The following is an 18,241-nucleotide window of genomic DNA, read 5'->3' as shown; positions in this document are numbered from 1 at the left end:
GTTGGAGCCTTTGATTGCCCTGCCTCTGTATTACTGAATGAAAGAGAGCCCAGCCCTGAAATGAATCACCCTGATGATCCTCTGACCTCAACATAACAATGACGTAGGCAACCACCTTGGATGGACAATCAATGCAAGGTGTTAATCTCATCTCCTGAATGATCAATTTAACACAACTTTAAAACCTCTTGCGCATATCATCCCGTTAGCGGGATCATTTTCCAGCGAAAACTCCTAGCGACATTAGCATAACGAAATTCAATATTTTTTTTTTTTCAAATATAGGGCTGTCTCATATCGTTTTATAGATACACCTCTCTTGAATCGACCCTCGTTGTCCGATTTCAAAAAGGTTTTACAGGAAAAGCACAATATTAGATTATGTTAGAGGAGTACATGGTAAAAGTCGCATCATATGAATTTTCCGAGCAAGCACACCCATCACATATAACCAAAAAACAGCTAAATGCAGCACTAACCTTTTACAAACTTCATCAGATGACACACCTAGGACATCATGTTACACACAGCATGCAATCTTTTGTTCAATAAAGGTCATATTTCTATATAAAAACAGCATTTTACATCGGCACCTGACGTTGACTAACTAAACAGTGCTACAATTTTATAAATTACTATTCGAAAACGTTTTTTTTTTTTTTATATTGTCAATCTAAGATTTATAGATGAATATCTCTTGAAAACACCCGTCATAACAGATTTTAAATTAACTTTACAGGGTAATCACACTTTGAGATCAAAGGGGATGCGATACCCAGAAAATGAGCTCGAAAGCCTAGCTCGGCGCCATCTTTGAACAATTGCAAATCACATCTGATATTGTATAATATCGCCAATAATCCCTCACCTTTAGTTGTCTTCATCAGAAAGCACTTCCCGATATCCCAGGTCCATGACAAATGTATTTTCGGTCGAAAAAGTCCATGCTTTATGTTCCATTAGCTTCCTGTTGTTAGCGCGTCCTAAGGCTGTAATCAAATGTTGATCCGTGCGCGGCACCTGGCTAACGCAAAATGACTGTTTGCTATTAGTTAGGTTCGTTCAAACATGTCAAACGTTGTATAAAATAATCGTCAGGGCCTGTTTCAACAAGAGAGCCAATCAGATTCGAGTGGGACGTTTTCATTGTGTTTCAAAAGGTTTCCAAAGGTGGGGGCAGACACGGCCGCCGACGTCACAATGCTGATGGCCCTACTACAGTGACCAATTGCCACATCGTCTCTTTCACTGAGTTTCTACCGCAGAACCCTCAAAACACTTTGTAAAGACTGGGGACATCTAGTGGAAGCACTGGAAAGTGCTCAATTATCATTTTTTCACGTTGTGAATTATAGGTAAGGCTGTGAAGTCGAGTCCACAATTCAGATTCCCACTTCCTGGTTCAATCGGTCTCTGGGTTTTGACTGCCATACGAGTTCTGTTATACTCACAGACACCATTCAAACAGTTTTAGAAAATTTAGGGTGTTTTCTATCCATATAAAATAAGTATATGCATGTCCTAGCTTCTGACTTTGATTAGTAGGCCGTTGAAAATGGGAACGATTTTTTTTCAAAATGCGCTGTGGCGCCCCCTATCCTAGGGTAACGTCAAGAGGTTTTAAGGACATGAACTGGCAGAACAGGTTTCAGCAAAGTATGGAGTCATTGTTTTCAGGAAGGTGTACTCATGGCCAGTGGTGTAAAGTACTTCAGTAAAAATACTATAAAGTACTACATAAGTCTTTTTTGGGGGGGTATCTGTACTTTACTTTTGAATTTATATTTTTGATCATTTTACATCACTACATTCCCAAAGAAAATAATATACTTTTTAATCTATACATTTTACCTGACACCCAAAAGTACTCGTTACATTTTGAATGCTTAGACAGGACAGGAAAATGGTCTAATTCAGTTATCAAGACAACACATGGTCATCTCTACTGCCTCTGATCTGGCGGAGTCAGGAAACACAAATGCATCTTTTGTAAATTACGTCTTCGTTTTGGTATGTGCCCCCTATCCATACATTTAAAAAAACAAGATAATGGTGACACCTGATTTTCTTAATAGAAGGAATTTGAAACCATTTATACTTTTAATTTGACTTTTCATACTTAAGTATATTTAGAACCAAATATTTTTAGACTTTTACTCAGGTATGACAATTGGGTACTTTTTCCACAACTGTCTATGATGATAGGAAAGACAGGAGGCAGACTAAGAGCAAGGGCAGCCACCTGAACTACTGCCCTGGAAAAGACAAGGAGCAGTCTACACACACAGCCACCTGAACTACTGTCCTACAAAAGACAAGGAGCAGTCTACACAAACAGCCACCTGAACTACTGTCCTACAAAGACAAGGAGCAGTCTACACAAACAGCCACCTGAACTACTGTCCTAGAAAGACAAGGGGCAGTCTACACAAACAGCCACCTGAACTACTGTCCTACAAAGACAAGGAGCAGTCTACACAAACAGCCACCTGAACTACTGCCCTAGAAAAGACAAGGAGCAGTCTACACAAACAGCCACCTGAACTACTGCCCTAGAAAAGACAAGGAGCAGTCTACACAAACAGTGAATCTGAGAAAAATGGTCTGTCTGTGTTATTTCTTAATTTATGTACCTTTATTTCACCTTTATTTAACCAGGTGGCCAGTTGAGAACAAGTTCTCATTTACAACTGTGACCTGGCCAAGATAAAGCAAAGCAGTGTGACACAAACAACACAGAGTTACACATGGAATAAATGTCACGTCCTGACCAGTAAAAGGGGTTATTTGTTATTGTAGTTTGGTCAGGGCGTGGCAGGGGGGTGTTTCGGGGTTTTGATGTATGTTCTATATTTTCTATTTCTATGTTTATTCTAGGTTTCTCTTTCTATGTTGTGTTTTTTCAATGACCTCCAATTAGAGGCAGCTGGTGGTTGTTGTCTCTAATTGGAGGCCATATTTAGTGTGTTCGTTTTCACTTGTGTTTGTGGGTGGTTGTTTCCGGTTTAGTCTGTGCACTTTATTGGGCTGTTATCGTCGTTGTTTTGTTTCAGTGTGTTTACCTTCAATAAATACGAAGATGAGCAATATACCCGCTGCATATTGGTCCGATGATTTTTCTTTTTCAGACGACGAAGTTTATGACAATAAACAAACGTACAGTCAATAACGCAATAGAAAAGTCTATATACAGTGTGTGCAAATGTAGTAAGATTAGGGAGGTAAGGCAATAAATAGGCCAGAGTGGAGAAATAATTACAATTTAGCATTTACATTTACATTTTAGTCATTTAGCAGACGCTCTTATCCAGAGCGACTTACAGTAGTGAATGCATACATTTCATTTTCATTTCATACATTTTTTGTTGTTGTACTAACACTGGAGTGATAGATGTGCAGAAGATGAATGTGCAAGTAGAGATACTGGGGTGCAAAGGATTAAAAAAAGAACAAAATGGGGATGAGGTAGTTGGTTGGGCAATTTACAGATGGGCTATGTACAGGTGCAATGATCGGTAAGCTGCTCTGACAGCTGATGCTTGAAGTTAATGAGGGAGATATAAGTCTCCAGCTTCAGTGATTTTTGCAGTTCGTTCCAGTCATTGGCAGCAGGGAACTGGAAGGAAAGGTGGCCAAATGAGGAATTGGCTTTGGGGGTGACCAGTGAAATATACCTGCTGGAGCGCGTGCTACGGGTGGGTGCTGCTATTGTGACCAGTGAGCTGAGATAAGGCATGGATTTACCTAGCAAATGCTTATAGATGACCTGGAGCCAGTGTGTTTGGCGACGAGTATGAAGCGAGGGCCAGCCAACGAGAGCATTAAGGTCGCAGTGATGGGTAGTATATCGGGCTTTGGTGACAAAACGGATGGCACTGTGATAGACTACATCCAATTTGCTGAGTAGAGTGTTGGAGTCTATTTTGTAAATGACATCGCCGAAGTCAAGGATCGGTAGGATAGTCAGTTTTATGAGGGTATGTTTGGCAGCATGAGTGAAGGATGCTTTGTTGTGAAATAGGAAGCGATTCTAGATTTAATTTTGGATTGGAGATGTTTGATGTGAGTCTGGAAGGAAAGTTTACAGTCTAACCAGACACCTAGGTATTTGTAGTTGTCCACAAATTCTAAGTCAGAACCGTCCAGAGTAGTGATGCAGGACAGGTGGGCAGGTGCGGGCAGCGATCGGTTGAAGAGCATGCATTTAGTTTTACTTGCATTTAAGAGCAGTTGGAGGCCTCAGAAGTAGAGTTGTATTGCATTGATGCTCGTCTGGAGGGTTGTTAACACAGTGTCTAAAGAAGGGCCAGAGGTATACAGAATGGGGTCGTCTGCGTAGAAGTGGATCAGAGAATCACCAGCAGCAAGAGCGACATCATTGATGTATACAGAGAAAAGGTTGGCCCGAGAATTGAACCCTGTGGCACCCCCATAGAGACCGCCAGAGGTCCGGACAACAGGCCCTCCGATTTCACACACTGAACTCTATCAGAGAAGTAGTTGATGAACCAGGCGAGGCAATCATTTGAGAAACCAAGGCTGTTGAGTCTGCTGATAAGAATGCGGTGATCGACAGAGTCGAAAGCCTTGGCCAGGTCGATGAAGACGGCTGCACAGTATTGTCTTTTATCAATGGCGGTTATGATATCGTTAAGGACCTTGAGCGTGGCTGAGGTGCACCCATGATCAGCTCTGAAACCAGATTGCATAGCGGAGAAGGTACGGTGGGATTCGAGATGGTCGGTGATCTGTTTATTAACTTGGCTTTCGAAGACTTTAGAAAGACGGTAGGATAGTTTGGGTCTAGAGTGTCACCCCCTTTGAAGAGGGGGATGACCGCGGCAGCTTTCCAGTCTTTAGCGATCTCAGACGATACGAAAGAGAGGTTGAACAGGCTAGTTATGTAGTTGTGTTTTCATGTTTTGAATGTTGTATTGTAGTAGGCCTAACCCTCACCAATTATTCTGGTGATGGAGAGAGACACCAGACAAGACACAAAGACAGCAACAGACGACACAGAGAAAGTGATGGAGAGAGGCAGAGGAGGGGAATGTACAGTAGACTGTGTTACTTATAGCTGCTATAGGGGTTCTAATTACTGCACTGTTTTTGAGTCTGTATGTGTGTGTGAGAGAGAGAGAAAGAGAGAGAGAGAGAGAGAGAGAGAGAGAGAGAGAGAGAGAGAGAGAGAGAGAGAGAGAGAGAGAGAGAGAGAGAGAGAGAGAGAGAGAGAGAGAGAGAGAGAGTTTAGGCACTGTGGGATTCTTTAATCAGTTTGGCTCATTAGACAGGTCAGAGAGGCGCTGCTACCCCTGGGGAGAGAGAAGCTGCTACCCCTGGGGAGAGAGGAGCTGCTACCCCTGGGGAGAGAGGAGCTGCTACCCCTGGGGAGAGAGGAGCTGCTACCCCTGGGGAGAGAGGAGCTGCTACCCCTGGGGAGAGAGGAGCTGCTACTCCTGGGGAGAGAGGAGCTGCTACCCCTGGGGAGAGAGGAGCTGCTACCCCTGGGGAGAGAGGAGCTGCTACCCCTGGGGGGAGAGGAGCTGCTACCCCTGGGGAGAGAGGAGCTGCTACCCCTGGGGAGAGAGGAGCTGCTACCCCTGGGGAGAGAGGAGCTGCTACCCCTGGGGAGAGAGGAGCTGCTACCCCTGGGGAGAGAGGAGCTGCTACCCCTGGGGAGAGAGAAACTGCTATCCCTGGGGAGAGAGAGGAGCTGCAACCAGCAGAGACTGCGACCCTGCTCGGAAAGAGCTTAACTATTGGTGATTGTTGGGGCACGATTGGCAGGAGCTTCAGTGATGAAGACTGCTGAACTTGCTGATGTTTCACAATATGCCACGGCCGTCTCAGTCACCAGGTCTCAACAAAATAAAACACCACCATCCCTCCAATAGACTTCCAGACAGTTGTAGAATGTTTGCCAAGGCACATTGTAAGAGCTGTAAAGAGAGAGGGACTCGGAGAGAGAACAGGTAGAACCTGATATGGAAATGAGCAGAGCAAACGAAAGTAACTTTCGACGACCGAATGATCATTCAGACTCTGTTTCTATTGAGAGATAAAAGGTAAGACGACGATTGTTATGTGTATTAATATAGTTGATGATATTGTTATGTGTATTCATATAGTTGGTGATATTGTTGTGTTTATTAATATAGTTGGTGATATTGTTGTGTGTATTAATATAGTTGATGATATTGTTATGTGTATTCATATAGTTGATGATATTGTTGTGTGTATTCATATAGTTGATGATATTGTTGTGTGTATTCATATAGTTGATGATATTGTTGTGTGTATTAATATAGTTGGTGATATTGTTGTGTGTATTAATATAGTTGGTGATATTGTTATGTGTATTCATATAGTTGATGATATTGTTGTGTGTATTCATATAGTTAATTATATTTTTGGTGGACAGTGTTATAATAGTCCTACTCTCCTTAAAATGTTTTCGATACAAATTAGATGCGTGGGGTGAATTAGTTCTGTGCCCATCTGTGTGCCCCAGGGTGATCGCTCCTACACTATCTACAATCTAAAAGGGTTCTTTGGCTGTCCCCATAGGAGAACCCTTTGTAGAACCCTTTTTTGTGGTACTAGGTAGAACACTTCTGGGTTCCGTGAAGAACCCTTTCCACCGAGGGTTCTACATGGAAGCCAGAAGGGTTCTACCTGGAACCCAAAAGCGTTCTCCTATGGGGACGGCCGGAGGACCCGTTTGGAACCCTTTATTCTAAGAGTGTACTGTATCATAGGTCTATAGACTTGTCTTCTCGAAACAGGCTTAAAACACAAGCAACAAACAAACATGTTCTCTTTATAATCTATAGTTAACTCTTTTCACTCAGGGAGGTATGTTGTGTGAAAGAGACAAATTAATATTGTGGAGAGACTAACAACAACTTACACTTCCTCAAAACAGGTAGTGTGTATTCATTAGTGCCATTTAAAACTGTTGGCTGTGGAGTAAACTAATGGACACAACCCATGTAGATACCTCCGACTCGGCATGTTGATACCTGCCTCTTGCTGAAACCTGAGCGTAGCCTGAGGGGTAAACTATGATACAGTCTTGATATACTGATTTTCTAAAAATAGCCAGCTTCAGTTAGCTTCACATTCCAGCTCAGGCCTCATCCATCAGAATACACAGAACAGAACAGAAAATATCTCAATGACTTGACATGTTCTGGTTGTGAATTCAGGCTACAAGTTGAGAATCCTGCCAGGGATTATTATAAAGTGTGTAGATAAATTAAATGTATGGTGTAATGTTAGTATAGTGAATGACAGTAAAACCCTCCTAACAGTCTACTACTACTGAGACAGGTTGGTGTAATGTTAGTATAGTGAATGACAGTAAAACCCTCCTAACAGTCTACTACTACTGAGACAGGTTGGTGTCATGTTAGTATAGTGAATGACAGTAAAACACTCCTAACAGTCTACTACTACTGAGACAGGTTGGTGTCAGTTTAATCAGACAAAATGGAGCTGACTGGACGTGGTCATGTCAAATTCAATATATCAATATTCAGATATTATAGTTCTACATTTAACATTTCATATGATAATGTAATTGTATAATAGTTCCACTATAGTGTAGTGATGCTCTACATTTCATATGATAATGTAATTGTATCATAGTTCCACTATAATGTAGTGATCCGCTACATTTCATATGATAATGTAATTGTATCATAGTTCCACTAAAGTGCAGTGATCCTCGCTATATGAGCTACTTCACAATTCCAACCAAGTGACCCAATTGGTGCCAATGGCGCGATGCGTAGGTTGTTGGCCTTTTACATGTGCGACCTGGGTTCACTTCCCTGCCCAGCTGTTTGCTACATTGGTGTCAGAAGTGGTAGGGTGTCTGTGAGGCCATCAGAAGTGGTATGGTGTCTGTGAGTCCATCATGGACCGGATGTGTGAGGGGTCTGAGTAGTCGAAGCACAGGAATTGCTTTTATAGGGGGCAGTGTGAGCAAGGTTACAATTCCCATTGCAGCTATAGGGATAACCCTATTAATACTGATACTGGGTTAACCCTCTTTATACTGATACTGGGTATTTTTAACATAAAACGTCAATAATATTCCAACCGGACAACAGCGTATTCATTCCAGGAGAAAAAGAAGGAACGGGGCACTCGCAGGCTCACGCATACCCATCCACTCATTGACTGAGCTACTATTCTATGCCCAGTAACAGGAGAATGCTGAAACAAGTTTCTAAAGGCTGTTGACAGCCAATGGAAGCCTTAGGAAGTGCAACGTAACCCCACAGATACTGTAGTTTCGATAGAGATTCAAAAGAAGAACTACAATTCTCAGATTTCCCACTTCCTGGTTGGATTTTTCTCAGGTTTTTGCCTGCCATATGAGTTCTGTTATACTCACAGACATCATTGAAACAGTTTTAGAAACTGCAGAGTGTTTTCTATCCAAATCTACTAATAATATGCAAATATTTGACGCTTTTCATCCGAAATCGAAAATACTACCCTTAAAAGATAACACTATTTACACTAATACTGGAAAAACCCTCTTTATACTGATACTGGGTTAAACCTATTTATACTGATACTGGGTTAACCCTGTTTATACTGATACTGGGTTAACACTATTGATACTGATACTGGGTTAACCCTATTAATACTGATACTGGGTTAACCCTATTTATACTGATACTGGGTTAACACTATTAATACTGATACTGGGTTAACACTATTAATACTGATACTGGGTTAACACTACTAATACTGATACTGGGTTAACACTATTGATACTGATACTGGGTTAACCCTATTGATACTGATACTGGGTTAACACTATTAATACTGATACTGGGTTAACACTATTAATACTGATACTGGGTTAACCCTATTGATACTGATACTGGGTTAACACTATTAATACTGATACTGGGTTAACCCTATTGATACTGATACTGGGTTAACACTATTGATACTGATACTGGGTTAACCCTATTGATACTGATACTGGGTTAACACTATTAATACTGATACTGGGTTAACCCTATTAATACTGACACTGGGTTAACACTATTAATACTGATACTGGGTTAACACTACTAATACTGATACTGGGTTAACCCTATTGATACTGATACTGGGTTAACCCTATTGATACTGATACTGGGTTAACACTATTAATACTGATACTGGGTTAACACTATTAATACTGATACTGGGTTAACACTATTAATACTGATACTGGGTTAACACTATTGATACTGATACTGGGTTAACCCTATTGATACTGATACTGGGTTAACACTATTGATACTGATACTGGGTTAACACTATTAACACTGATACTGGGTTAACCCTATTGATACTGATACTGGGTTAACCCTATTGATACTGATACTGGGTTAACCCTATTGATACTGATACTGGGTTAACACTATTGATACTGATACTGGGTTAACCCTATTGATACTGATACTGGGTTAACACTATTGATACTGATACTGGGTTAACCCTATTGATACTGGGTTAACACTATTGATACTGATACTGGGTTAACCCTATTGATACTGATACTGGGTTAACACTATTAATACTGATACTGGGTTAACCCTATTAATACTGATACTGGGTTAACCCTATTAATACTGATACTGGGTTAACCCTATTGATACTGATACTGGGTTAACACTATTAATACTGATACTGGGTTAACCCTAATAATACTGACACTGGGTTAACACTTTTAATACTGATACTGGGTTAACCCTATTGATACTGATACTGGGTTAACCCTATTGATACTGATACTGGGTTAACACTATTGATACTGATACTGGGTTAACACTATTGATACTGATACTGGGTTAACACTATTGATACTGATACTGGGTTAACCCTATTTATACTGATACTGGGTTAACACTATTGATACTGATACTGGGTTAACCCTATTGATACTGGGTTAACACTATTAATACTGATACTGGGTTAACACTATTGATACTGATACTGGGTTAACACTATTGATACTGATACTGGGTTAACACTATTAACACTGATACTGGGTTAACCCTGTTTATACTGATACTGGTACTGGGTTAACACTATTTATACTGATACTGGGTTAACCCTATTGATACTGATACTGGGTTAACCCTATTGATACTGATACTGGGTTAACACTATTGATACTGATACTGGGTTAACCCTATTTATACTGATACTGGGTTAACCCTATTAATACTGATACTGGGTTAACACTATTAACACTGATACTGGGTTAACCCTGTTTATACTGATACTGGTACTGGGTTAACACTATTTATACTGATACTGGGTTAACCCTATTGATACTGATACTGGGTTAACCCTATTAATACTGATACTGGGTTAACCCTATTGATACTGATACTGGGTTAACACTATTGATACTGATACTGGGTTAACACTATTGATATTGATACTGGGTTAACCCTATTGATACTGATACTGGGTTAACACTATTGATACTGATACTGGGTTAACACTATTGATATTGATACTGGGTTAACCCTATTGATACTGATACTGGGTTAACACTATTAATACTGATACTGGGTTAACCCTATTGATACTGATACTGGGTTAACCCTATTGATATTGATACTGGGTTAACCCTATTGATACTGATACTGGGTTAACCCTATTGATACTGATACTGGGTTAACCCTATTGATACTGATACTGGGTTAACCCTATTGATACTGATACTGGGTTAACCCTATTGATACTGATACTGGGTTAACCCTATTGATACTGATACTGGGTTAACCCTATTGATACTGATACTGGGTTAACACTATTAATACTGATACTGGGTTAACACTATTGATATTGATACTGGGTTAACCCTATTGATACTGATACTGGGTTAACCCTATTGATACTGATACTGGGTTAACCCTATTGATACTGATACTGGGTTAACCCTATTGATATTGATACTGGGTTAACCTTATTGATACTGATACTGGGTTAACCCTATTGATACTGATACTGGGTTAACACTATTAACACTGATACTGGGTTAACCCTATTAATACTGATACTGGGTTAACACTATTAATACTGATACTGGGTTAACACTACTAATACTGATACTGGGTTAACCCTATTGATACTGATACTGGGTTAACCCTATTGATACTGATACTGGGTTAACCCTATTGATATTGATACTGGGTTAACCCTATTGATACTGATACTGGGTTAACCCTATTGATACTGATACTGGGTTAACCCTATTGATACTGATACTGGGTTAACCCTATTGATACTGATACTGGGTTAACACTATTGATACTGATACTGGGTTAACCCTATTGATACTGATACTGGGTTAACCCTATTGATACTGATACTGGGTTAACACTATTGATACTGATACTGGGTTAACACTATTTATACTGATACTGGGTTAACACTATTGATACTGATACTGGGTTAACACTATTGATATTGATACTGGGTTAACCCTATTGATACTGATACTGGGTTAACACTATTAATACTGATACTGGGTTAACACTATTAATACTGATACTGGGTTAACACTACTGATACTGATACTGGGTTAACCCTATTGATACTGATACTGGGTTAACCCTATTGATACTGATACTGGGTTAACCCTATTGATACTGATACTGGGTTAACACTATTAATACTGATACTGGGTTAACCCTATTGATACTGATACTGGGTTAACCCTATTGATACTGATACTGGGTTAACCCTATTGATACTGATACTGGGTTAACCCTATTGATACTGATACTGGGTTAACCCTATTAATACTGATACTGGGTTAACCCTACTTGGGGCGGCAGGTAGCTGCGCTCCAACGCTCTAGTGGTTAGTTAGAGCGTTGGATTGGTAACCGAAAGGCTGCAAGATCAAATCCCTGAGCTGACAAGGTAAAAATCAGTTGTTTACCCCTGAACAAGGCAGTTAACCCACTGTTCCTAAGCCATCATTGAAAATAAGAATTTGTTCTTAACTGACTTGCCTAGTAAAATAAATAAATAAATAAATACTGGTTTAACCCTATTTGTGCGATGGATCGGGTGTTTTCCTTGTTCACCAGCGACCTGGGTTCACTGCCCTGCACCACTGTTTGCTACAATATTAATATCATAGACTATCTGTTAAACGAAGAGACACCACAATATGAGTGAAAGGATTTTAGGATAATATCAGTGAGTGTTGATTTAGAGTTGTGTTCTGGGTTCGTCCTTGTAGCTGCCTTTATCAACAGGGTGAATTGTAACAAATGACATCAGAGTTGGGAGATAACCAGGTCCCAGTTTAAATCACCATGACAACCATTTCATTATTTCTCCAGAGCAGCAAGGGAATCTAGAGACTCAACCTTTGTAGAATCACAATCACCTTTATTCACCAAGTACATTTGCACGTACATATGTAGGATCTTAATTTGAGCCAGTTTACTACAGCAGGAAAATATTCCTGCAGCAACAGAAAATGTGAATTATTATGTGAATTATAATTAATGGACATTTTTGTAGGGGTTACTACATTTTTCGTAAGGAAAACTCAAGTCTGAAATTTCTAAGTGGAAATTACAAACTTCAGAAGCTTTTTTAAACCTCAAATACACTACAAGTTTTACATTTCCTGCATTGCTGGAAAGTTATTCTGCAGTGGGGGGTGATCAAATTAAGATCCTACATCTGTACACATAATTGTACATGGGGATATGTATGGGGGTCTATAACATCCAATCACAGAGGTTTACATCAGCTGACAGTTGCAATGTTATTGCTAATAACTCAAACTGCCCTTTTCAGATAAAGACATAAACTTTGTACAGATGTAGGATCTTAATTTGATCACCCTGTTGCAGAAAAACTAAACTTGTAGTGTATTTGAGTGTAATTAAACTTTAGAAAAGGTTTCTGAAGATGATAAATTCCACTTTTCCATTTTAAAACTGTTCATTAATTACAATCCACACAATAATTCAAATGTCCTCTTTCTGCAGGATTATTTTCCTGGTGTAGCAAACTGGCTCAAATTAAGATCCAACATCTGCAGCAATACACCCCTCCTCTAATGTATATGGCTCTATTGAGATTCACTTTTGACCACTTGACATCTTGTATTTACTGTTGTTTAGGCTGGTTGAATGAGTTGCCTGTGAAAGCTGCTTCATCTGCAAGAAAACAGGCGGCTGCACCAGTGACTGTCAGAAGTTTTGTGATTTCCTCATATGAACGTGAAAGTAAGTGTGTAGTCTACGCAGTTACAAAAATGGCTCTTGAAACTGTGGCACATATTTCTCGGTAACATTGAATAAATGTGTTGGTATGTAGGAAAGACGGGCAGACTCTCGTACTGTTGGTCTAGACTACCTACAAACTATTATAAGGCTATGATCACTTATCATGCTGACAAACCTGATGGTCTCTGTGAACTGATCTGAACAGGTTTAGACTGGTCATCTATGATATGTAGGTTATATACAGTACATTCTCTGTCCTGCTACTGGTAGGACTATAACATTATGTTGATCTGAACAGGTTTAGACTGGTCATCTATGATATGTAGGTTATATACAGTACATTCTCTGTCCTGCTACTGGTAGGACTATAACATTATGTTGATCTGAACAGGTTTAGACTGGTCATCTATGATATGTAGGCTATAGCCGAGGTATAGACCTTGATCTGCATATCACTAACAAACTGCTATTATACATTATAACCTAGTCTACTTTACATAATATAACAACTCTCACTTGATGCAAAAAAAAACTTTCTGAATGGATCAACAATTTCCCCCTCAGATCAATCATGTCTGTTTTAGCCCTTCTGTCTACATTCTCAGATACTTTTAGAAAAGAACAGATTGAAAGACAATAAATAGTCTACTGTTATTGAATACAAATACGTGTGAGACATGGCCTTGTGTTGCTGTACTGTCTATAACTACCTTAACAAACAGGGACTTATTATTATTAATATTATTATTATTATTATTGTTGTTAAAATTATTATTATTATTATTGTTGTTGTTCTGTCTATAACTACCTTAACAAACAGTGACTTATTATTATTATTGACAGTTACCATGGAGATTAAATGTCACAACTACATATTAATGTGATTGCTTTAAATCACCTGACTGTTTCTATGTCTGTTAGTAAATGTTTTATTTCTCAAGGAGATAATGAATACATGAGAACAATTGGCAATCAATAATTAGTTGTCACTGTGTTGACCACAACCAACATGCTGGATCTCTGTTTAGTTGTCACTGTGTTAACCACAACCAACATGTTGGATCTCTGTTTAGTTGTCACTGTGTTGACCACAACCAACATGCTGGATCTCTGTTTAGTTGTCACTGTGTTGACCACAACCAACATGTTGGATCTCTGTTTAGTTGTCACTGTGTTAACCACAACCAACATGCTGGATCTCTGTTTAGTTGTCACTGTGTTGACCACAACCAACATGTTGGATCTCTGTTTAGTTGTTACTGTGTTAACCACAACCAACATGCTGGATCTCTGTTTAGTTGTCACTGTGTTAACCACAACCAACATGCTGGATCTCTGTTTAGTTGTCACTGTGTTAACCACAACCAACATGCTGGATCTCTGTTTAGGGGACACTGTGTTGACCACAACCAACATGCTGGATCTCTGTTTAGGGGACACTGTGTTGACCACAACCAACATGCTGGATCTCTGTTTACAGGGGTCAGTGCTCTAAAATGAGTCTCTCTGGGGAGAGAGAGGAGGGGGGACCTGCCTCTAAAATGAGTCTCTCTGGGGAGAGAGAGGAGGGGGGACCTGCCTCTAAAATGAGTCTCTCTGGGGAGAGAGAGGAGGGGGGACCTGCCTCTAAAATGAGTCTCTCTGGGGAACATGACACCAAAGCTAAGAGGTGAGATGACAATTTTGTTTAAGAATTATTAAGAGTTTATTCAAAAAATGCTATTTCCAAAAAATGTCACATTTGTTTTTTTTAATCAGAAATGGTTGCTTATGGGTACCTTCAAAATTACTGTTCTCAGATTTTTAATTAATAGATTTTAGATGGGTATATATATATTTTTTTTATTTATTGCAAAACGCTATAAATCCATTGTTTAGCTGGAATATAATGCTCCTATCCTGTATATTTTACTGTATTATTTCCAAAATAAATAGCTATGAATGCACTTACTGTAAATCTCTCTGGATAAAAGCATCTGCTAAATCAGGGGTTCTCAATCCGGGGTCTGTGGAGGTACTGCAGGGGCTCCACGGCACCCTGACTGTACTCGTTGCAATGTAACACATTTGATAGCATTTTCACGACACGACCACTTTGCCTGCTCTTAATTATTGCCTAATATAATGGGAATGCATATTTTTTAACCAATTGTGATCGTTGTTACAATCAGAATTTTGACAATATTATCGTTATATCAACACACTCTTCACACCCGTTTAACAACTCTAAATAGGTTTGGCATAGTAGGCATCAAGTCCCTTAACAATAATGTTATAAGCAGCATACTAGTTATCCTATCCTCATTCTCTCATTGACGGATGCTACCTCTGTCCGGTTCTCCTCTCTTCACTCGGTGGACGGTAACTTTAGTGTTTAAACCCTCTGTGTCCATGGACCAAACTTTTTAATATTATTTTCAGAGGGGCCTCAAGTAGGCGGGACACGTCCCATTTAAAAAAAAAAATTCTGATAAAAACTAGTTCATTGCATCTACAATAGAGCCCAGTTTCATAACATTACCTTATTCCCCTATTTAGGAAGAATCATGAAAAAACATGCCTTACTTTAGGTCATTTTTCTCCCTGCCAGCTCCTGTTAGTTCTATTGAGCACCGTTGTAAAAACTCACCTTCAGAACATTCTATTCCCAACTCATTGTTCTGCATCACAAAGGCAGCTTCTCTATGGATATCAATGAAACAGGCCTACGTTCACCTTGTAGGATTAACACAGAACTTATTACTTACAGGGTTACTGCTACTTTGTGAGCACCATCCCTATTTGCTGAAGTACATGTTGTGGTGACCCACAGTACCAAACGTTAAACATTTTCTGGTCATGGTTAACCATGCTTATTTTCAGAAAAAGGTATACAACCTAAACAAAACACATGTCCCTTTCCTCTTTTTCAAGATGTGGCCGTTTAAACAGCCAGCAGACGTTTTTTATTAAGAAATAACACTTTTTTTGACTACTTGTTGTTTCTGAATGACTGCTGGGTAATTTGATATGCATCTAAATCTTCGTTCATAGGCATTGAATTGAGTGAATGCTGCGCAGGTTTACTGAGTTACAAACCAAATGGACAGGTCTAGCTCATTGATTTGTAGATCTGATGCAATTTCTACCCCAGATTATGAGCCTAGCAGGAGTTGTGAGTGAGTTATGTAGTACCCACAGAAGGCCACAAGGAGGAGCAAGAGAGTTATAAACACATACTATTTCTTGCCTTATTTATAAAGCCCTTTTTACATCAGCAGATGTCACAAAGTGCTATACAGAAACTCTAACCCTACGTATTACCTAATTAAGCCTTAACCCCTAACCCTGTTTCTAGAACACTTTTAGAAACTATTTTAGTCATAATATTATGTTGGTAAATACAATTATAGTACTAAATAGCATTTTTATTATTTTGTTCATCAAAACCTGTCTAATCTTTTAGCTTTTATTGTTTTGTTATGTTATTATATGTATTATTTCAAGACAGAACACTTGATAAACAAGACACGTGTTTTAGTTTTCAAATGTGGTTTGAACTGGGTGACCTGGTAACCTCTATGTGAAAGTCCAACAATTGGCATCGCATAGATGGGGCAGGTTTGAGACTGATCTAAAGAATTAACAAGAAAAATACACTTTATTTCTCAGCTGCTTCACCAATGTCTGTACGTGAAATTAATACCTTTTAATTGCTAAATATTTCCAATAGATGGCAGCATAAGACCACGAAACATCAGTTATAGGCTACAAGCAGCAATATGATTGACATAAAATAGCATGCAACCACAGACTATATGTCCCATGATTTTCTAAAATGGTCACTCATTACTTTAGTTAGTTATATATCTCATATTAGGGCTGTGTTGCTTTTGGGAGAGCAAATAAACAGTGACTATAGCAGGTATTAAACCCCGGGTAAATTATCACTAGTCAGAACCTCAACCTTAGTATACATGCATTATAAAACATAATCTTAATATCTGATATTGCGAGTAAACAACCTCAGAATAGAAAAGACAAGAGTGCGTCTTCCAGCCCACCAATAAATTACATCATTCAACCCTCCCTGTTAGTCAATTTACCACAACATGCCCCTCGCTTGCGAGAGAAGGCAGAGTGACTACACAAGCTTTTTAGCGGGGCTGAGTTGACTACTTGCTCGAGAAGGCAGAGTGGCTTGATGTTGGTTGATGAATTTTACAATGAATGTACTATGAAAGTAAGTTTTTCTCAACCAGAGGTGTCTGAATTAATGTTCAGGCTTATTGGTAATCGTAATATTAATGAAGTATAATTTCAAAACATGAGCATAAAAACAGGTAATAATAAATATGAATGATCATTATATGACTGCACAGCAATCTGTTAAATGCTTTTTCAGTCCTTCCTCTTGTGTTAGCAGTGTGTAAAGGGACAGAAAGAAGCTCACACAGGAGTTTTCCTGTGAGGGTAGTGGTGGTGTATCCAGGGAGAACTAAACTAATCTTCTGAAATGTCATTTGTGGTCTTATGCTGCCATCTATTGGAATTATGTAGCAACTGCAGTAGTACTGAATAATGTTTCATTCCTTACTAAAGTAGTAATTACTCAGAATTGCAAAATATAACATTTTCTAGTTCATTTTATCACTTACAACCATAAAATAACAATTTATAGCATAACAAACAATGAATCTGACTTAAACATTATCTGCCAAAGTAACAGCGCTGTAGACAAAGAAGAGCTCTCGAGTAGGTACCAACACTTTCAATGGCCATTTTCTCAAACGTGAGGTTACAAGTTTATCAACGTTCAAAGCAGAATTACTTTCCCATTGTTCCTCAACTGTGGTGTATGATATACACCACCGTACCTTCTCCGCTGCGCAATCTGGTTTCCGAGCTGGTCACCTCAGCCACGCTCAAGGTAATAAACGATATCATAACCGCCATCGATTAAAGACAGTACTGTGCAGC

General features: G+C 39.2%; 1 long non-coding RNA gene across 1 annotated transcript; it reads left to right on the top strand.

Moving 5' to 3' along the window:
* The first annotated feature begins 5,764 nt into the window (after window positions 1-5,764).
* Window positions 5,765-14,779, top strand: LOC115152441 (uncharacterized). The gene is made up of 3 exons (XR_003867482.1): window positions 5,765-6,065; window positions 13,178-13,282; window positions 14,763-14,779. It is a non-coding gene; the product is annotated as an uncharacterized LOC115152441 (long non-coding RNA).
* The last annotated feature ends 3,462 nt before the right edge of the window (window positions 14,780-18,241 follow it).

Source organism: Salmo trutta, chromosome 17 (genome assembly GCF_901001165.1).
Source record: "Salmo trutta chromosome 17, fSalTru1.1, whole genome shotgun sequence".
NCBI lineage: Eukaryota > Metazoa > Chordata > Actinopteri > Salmoniformes > Salmonidae > Salmo > Salmo trutta.
The sequence above is the reverse complement of the archived record's forward strand: the minus strand, read 5'-3'. Positions and strand labels throughout refer to the sequence as shown.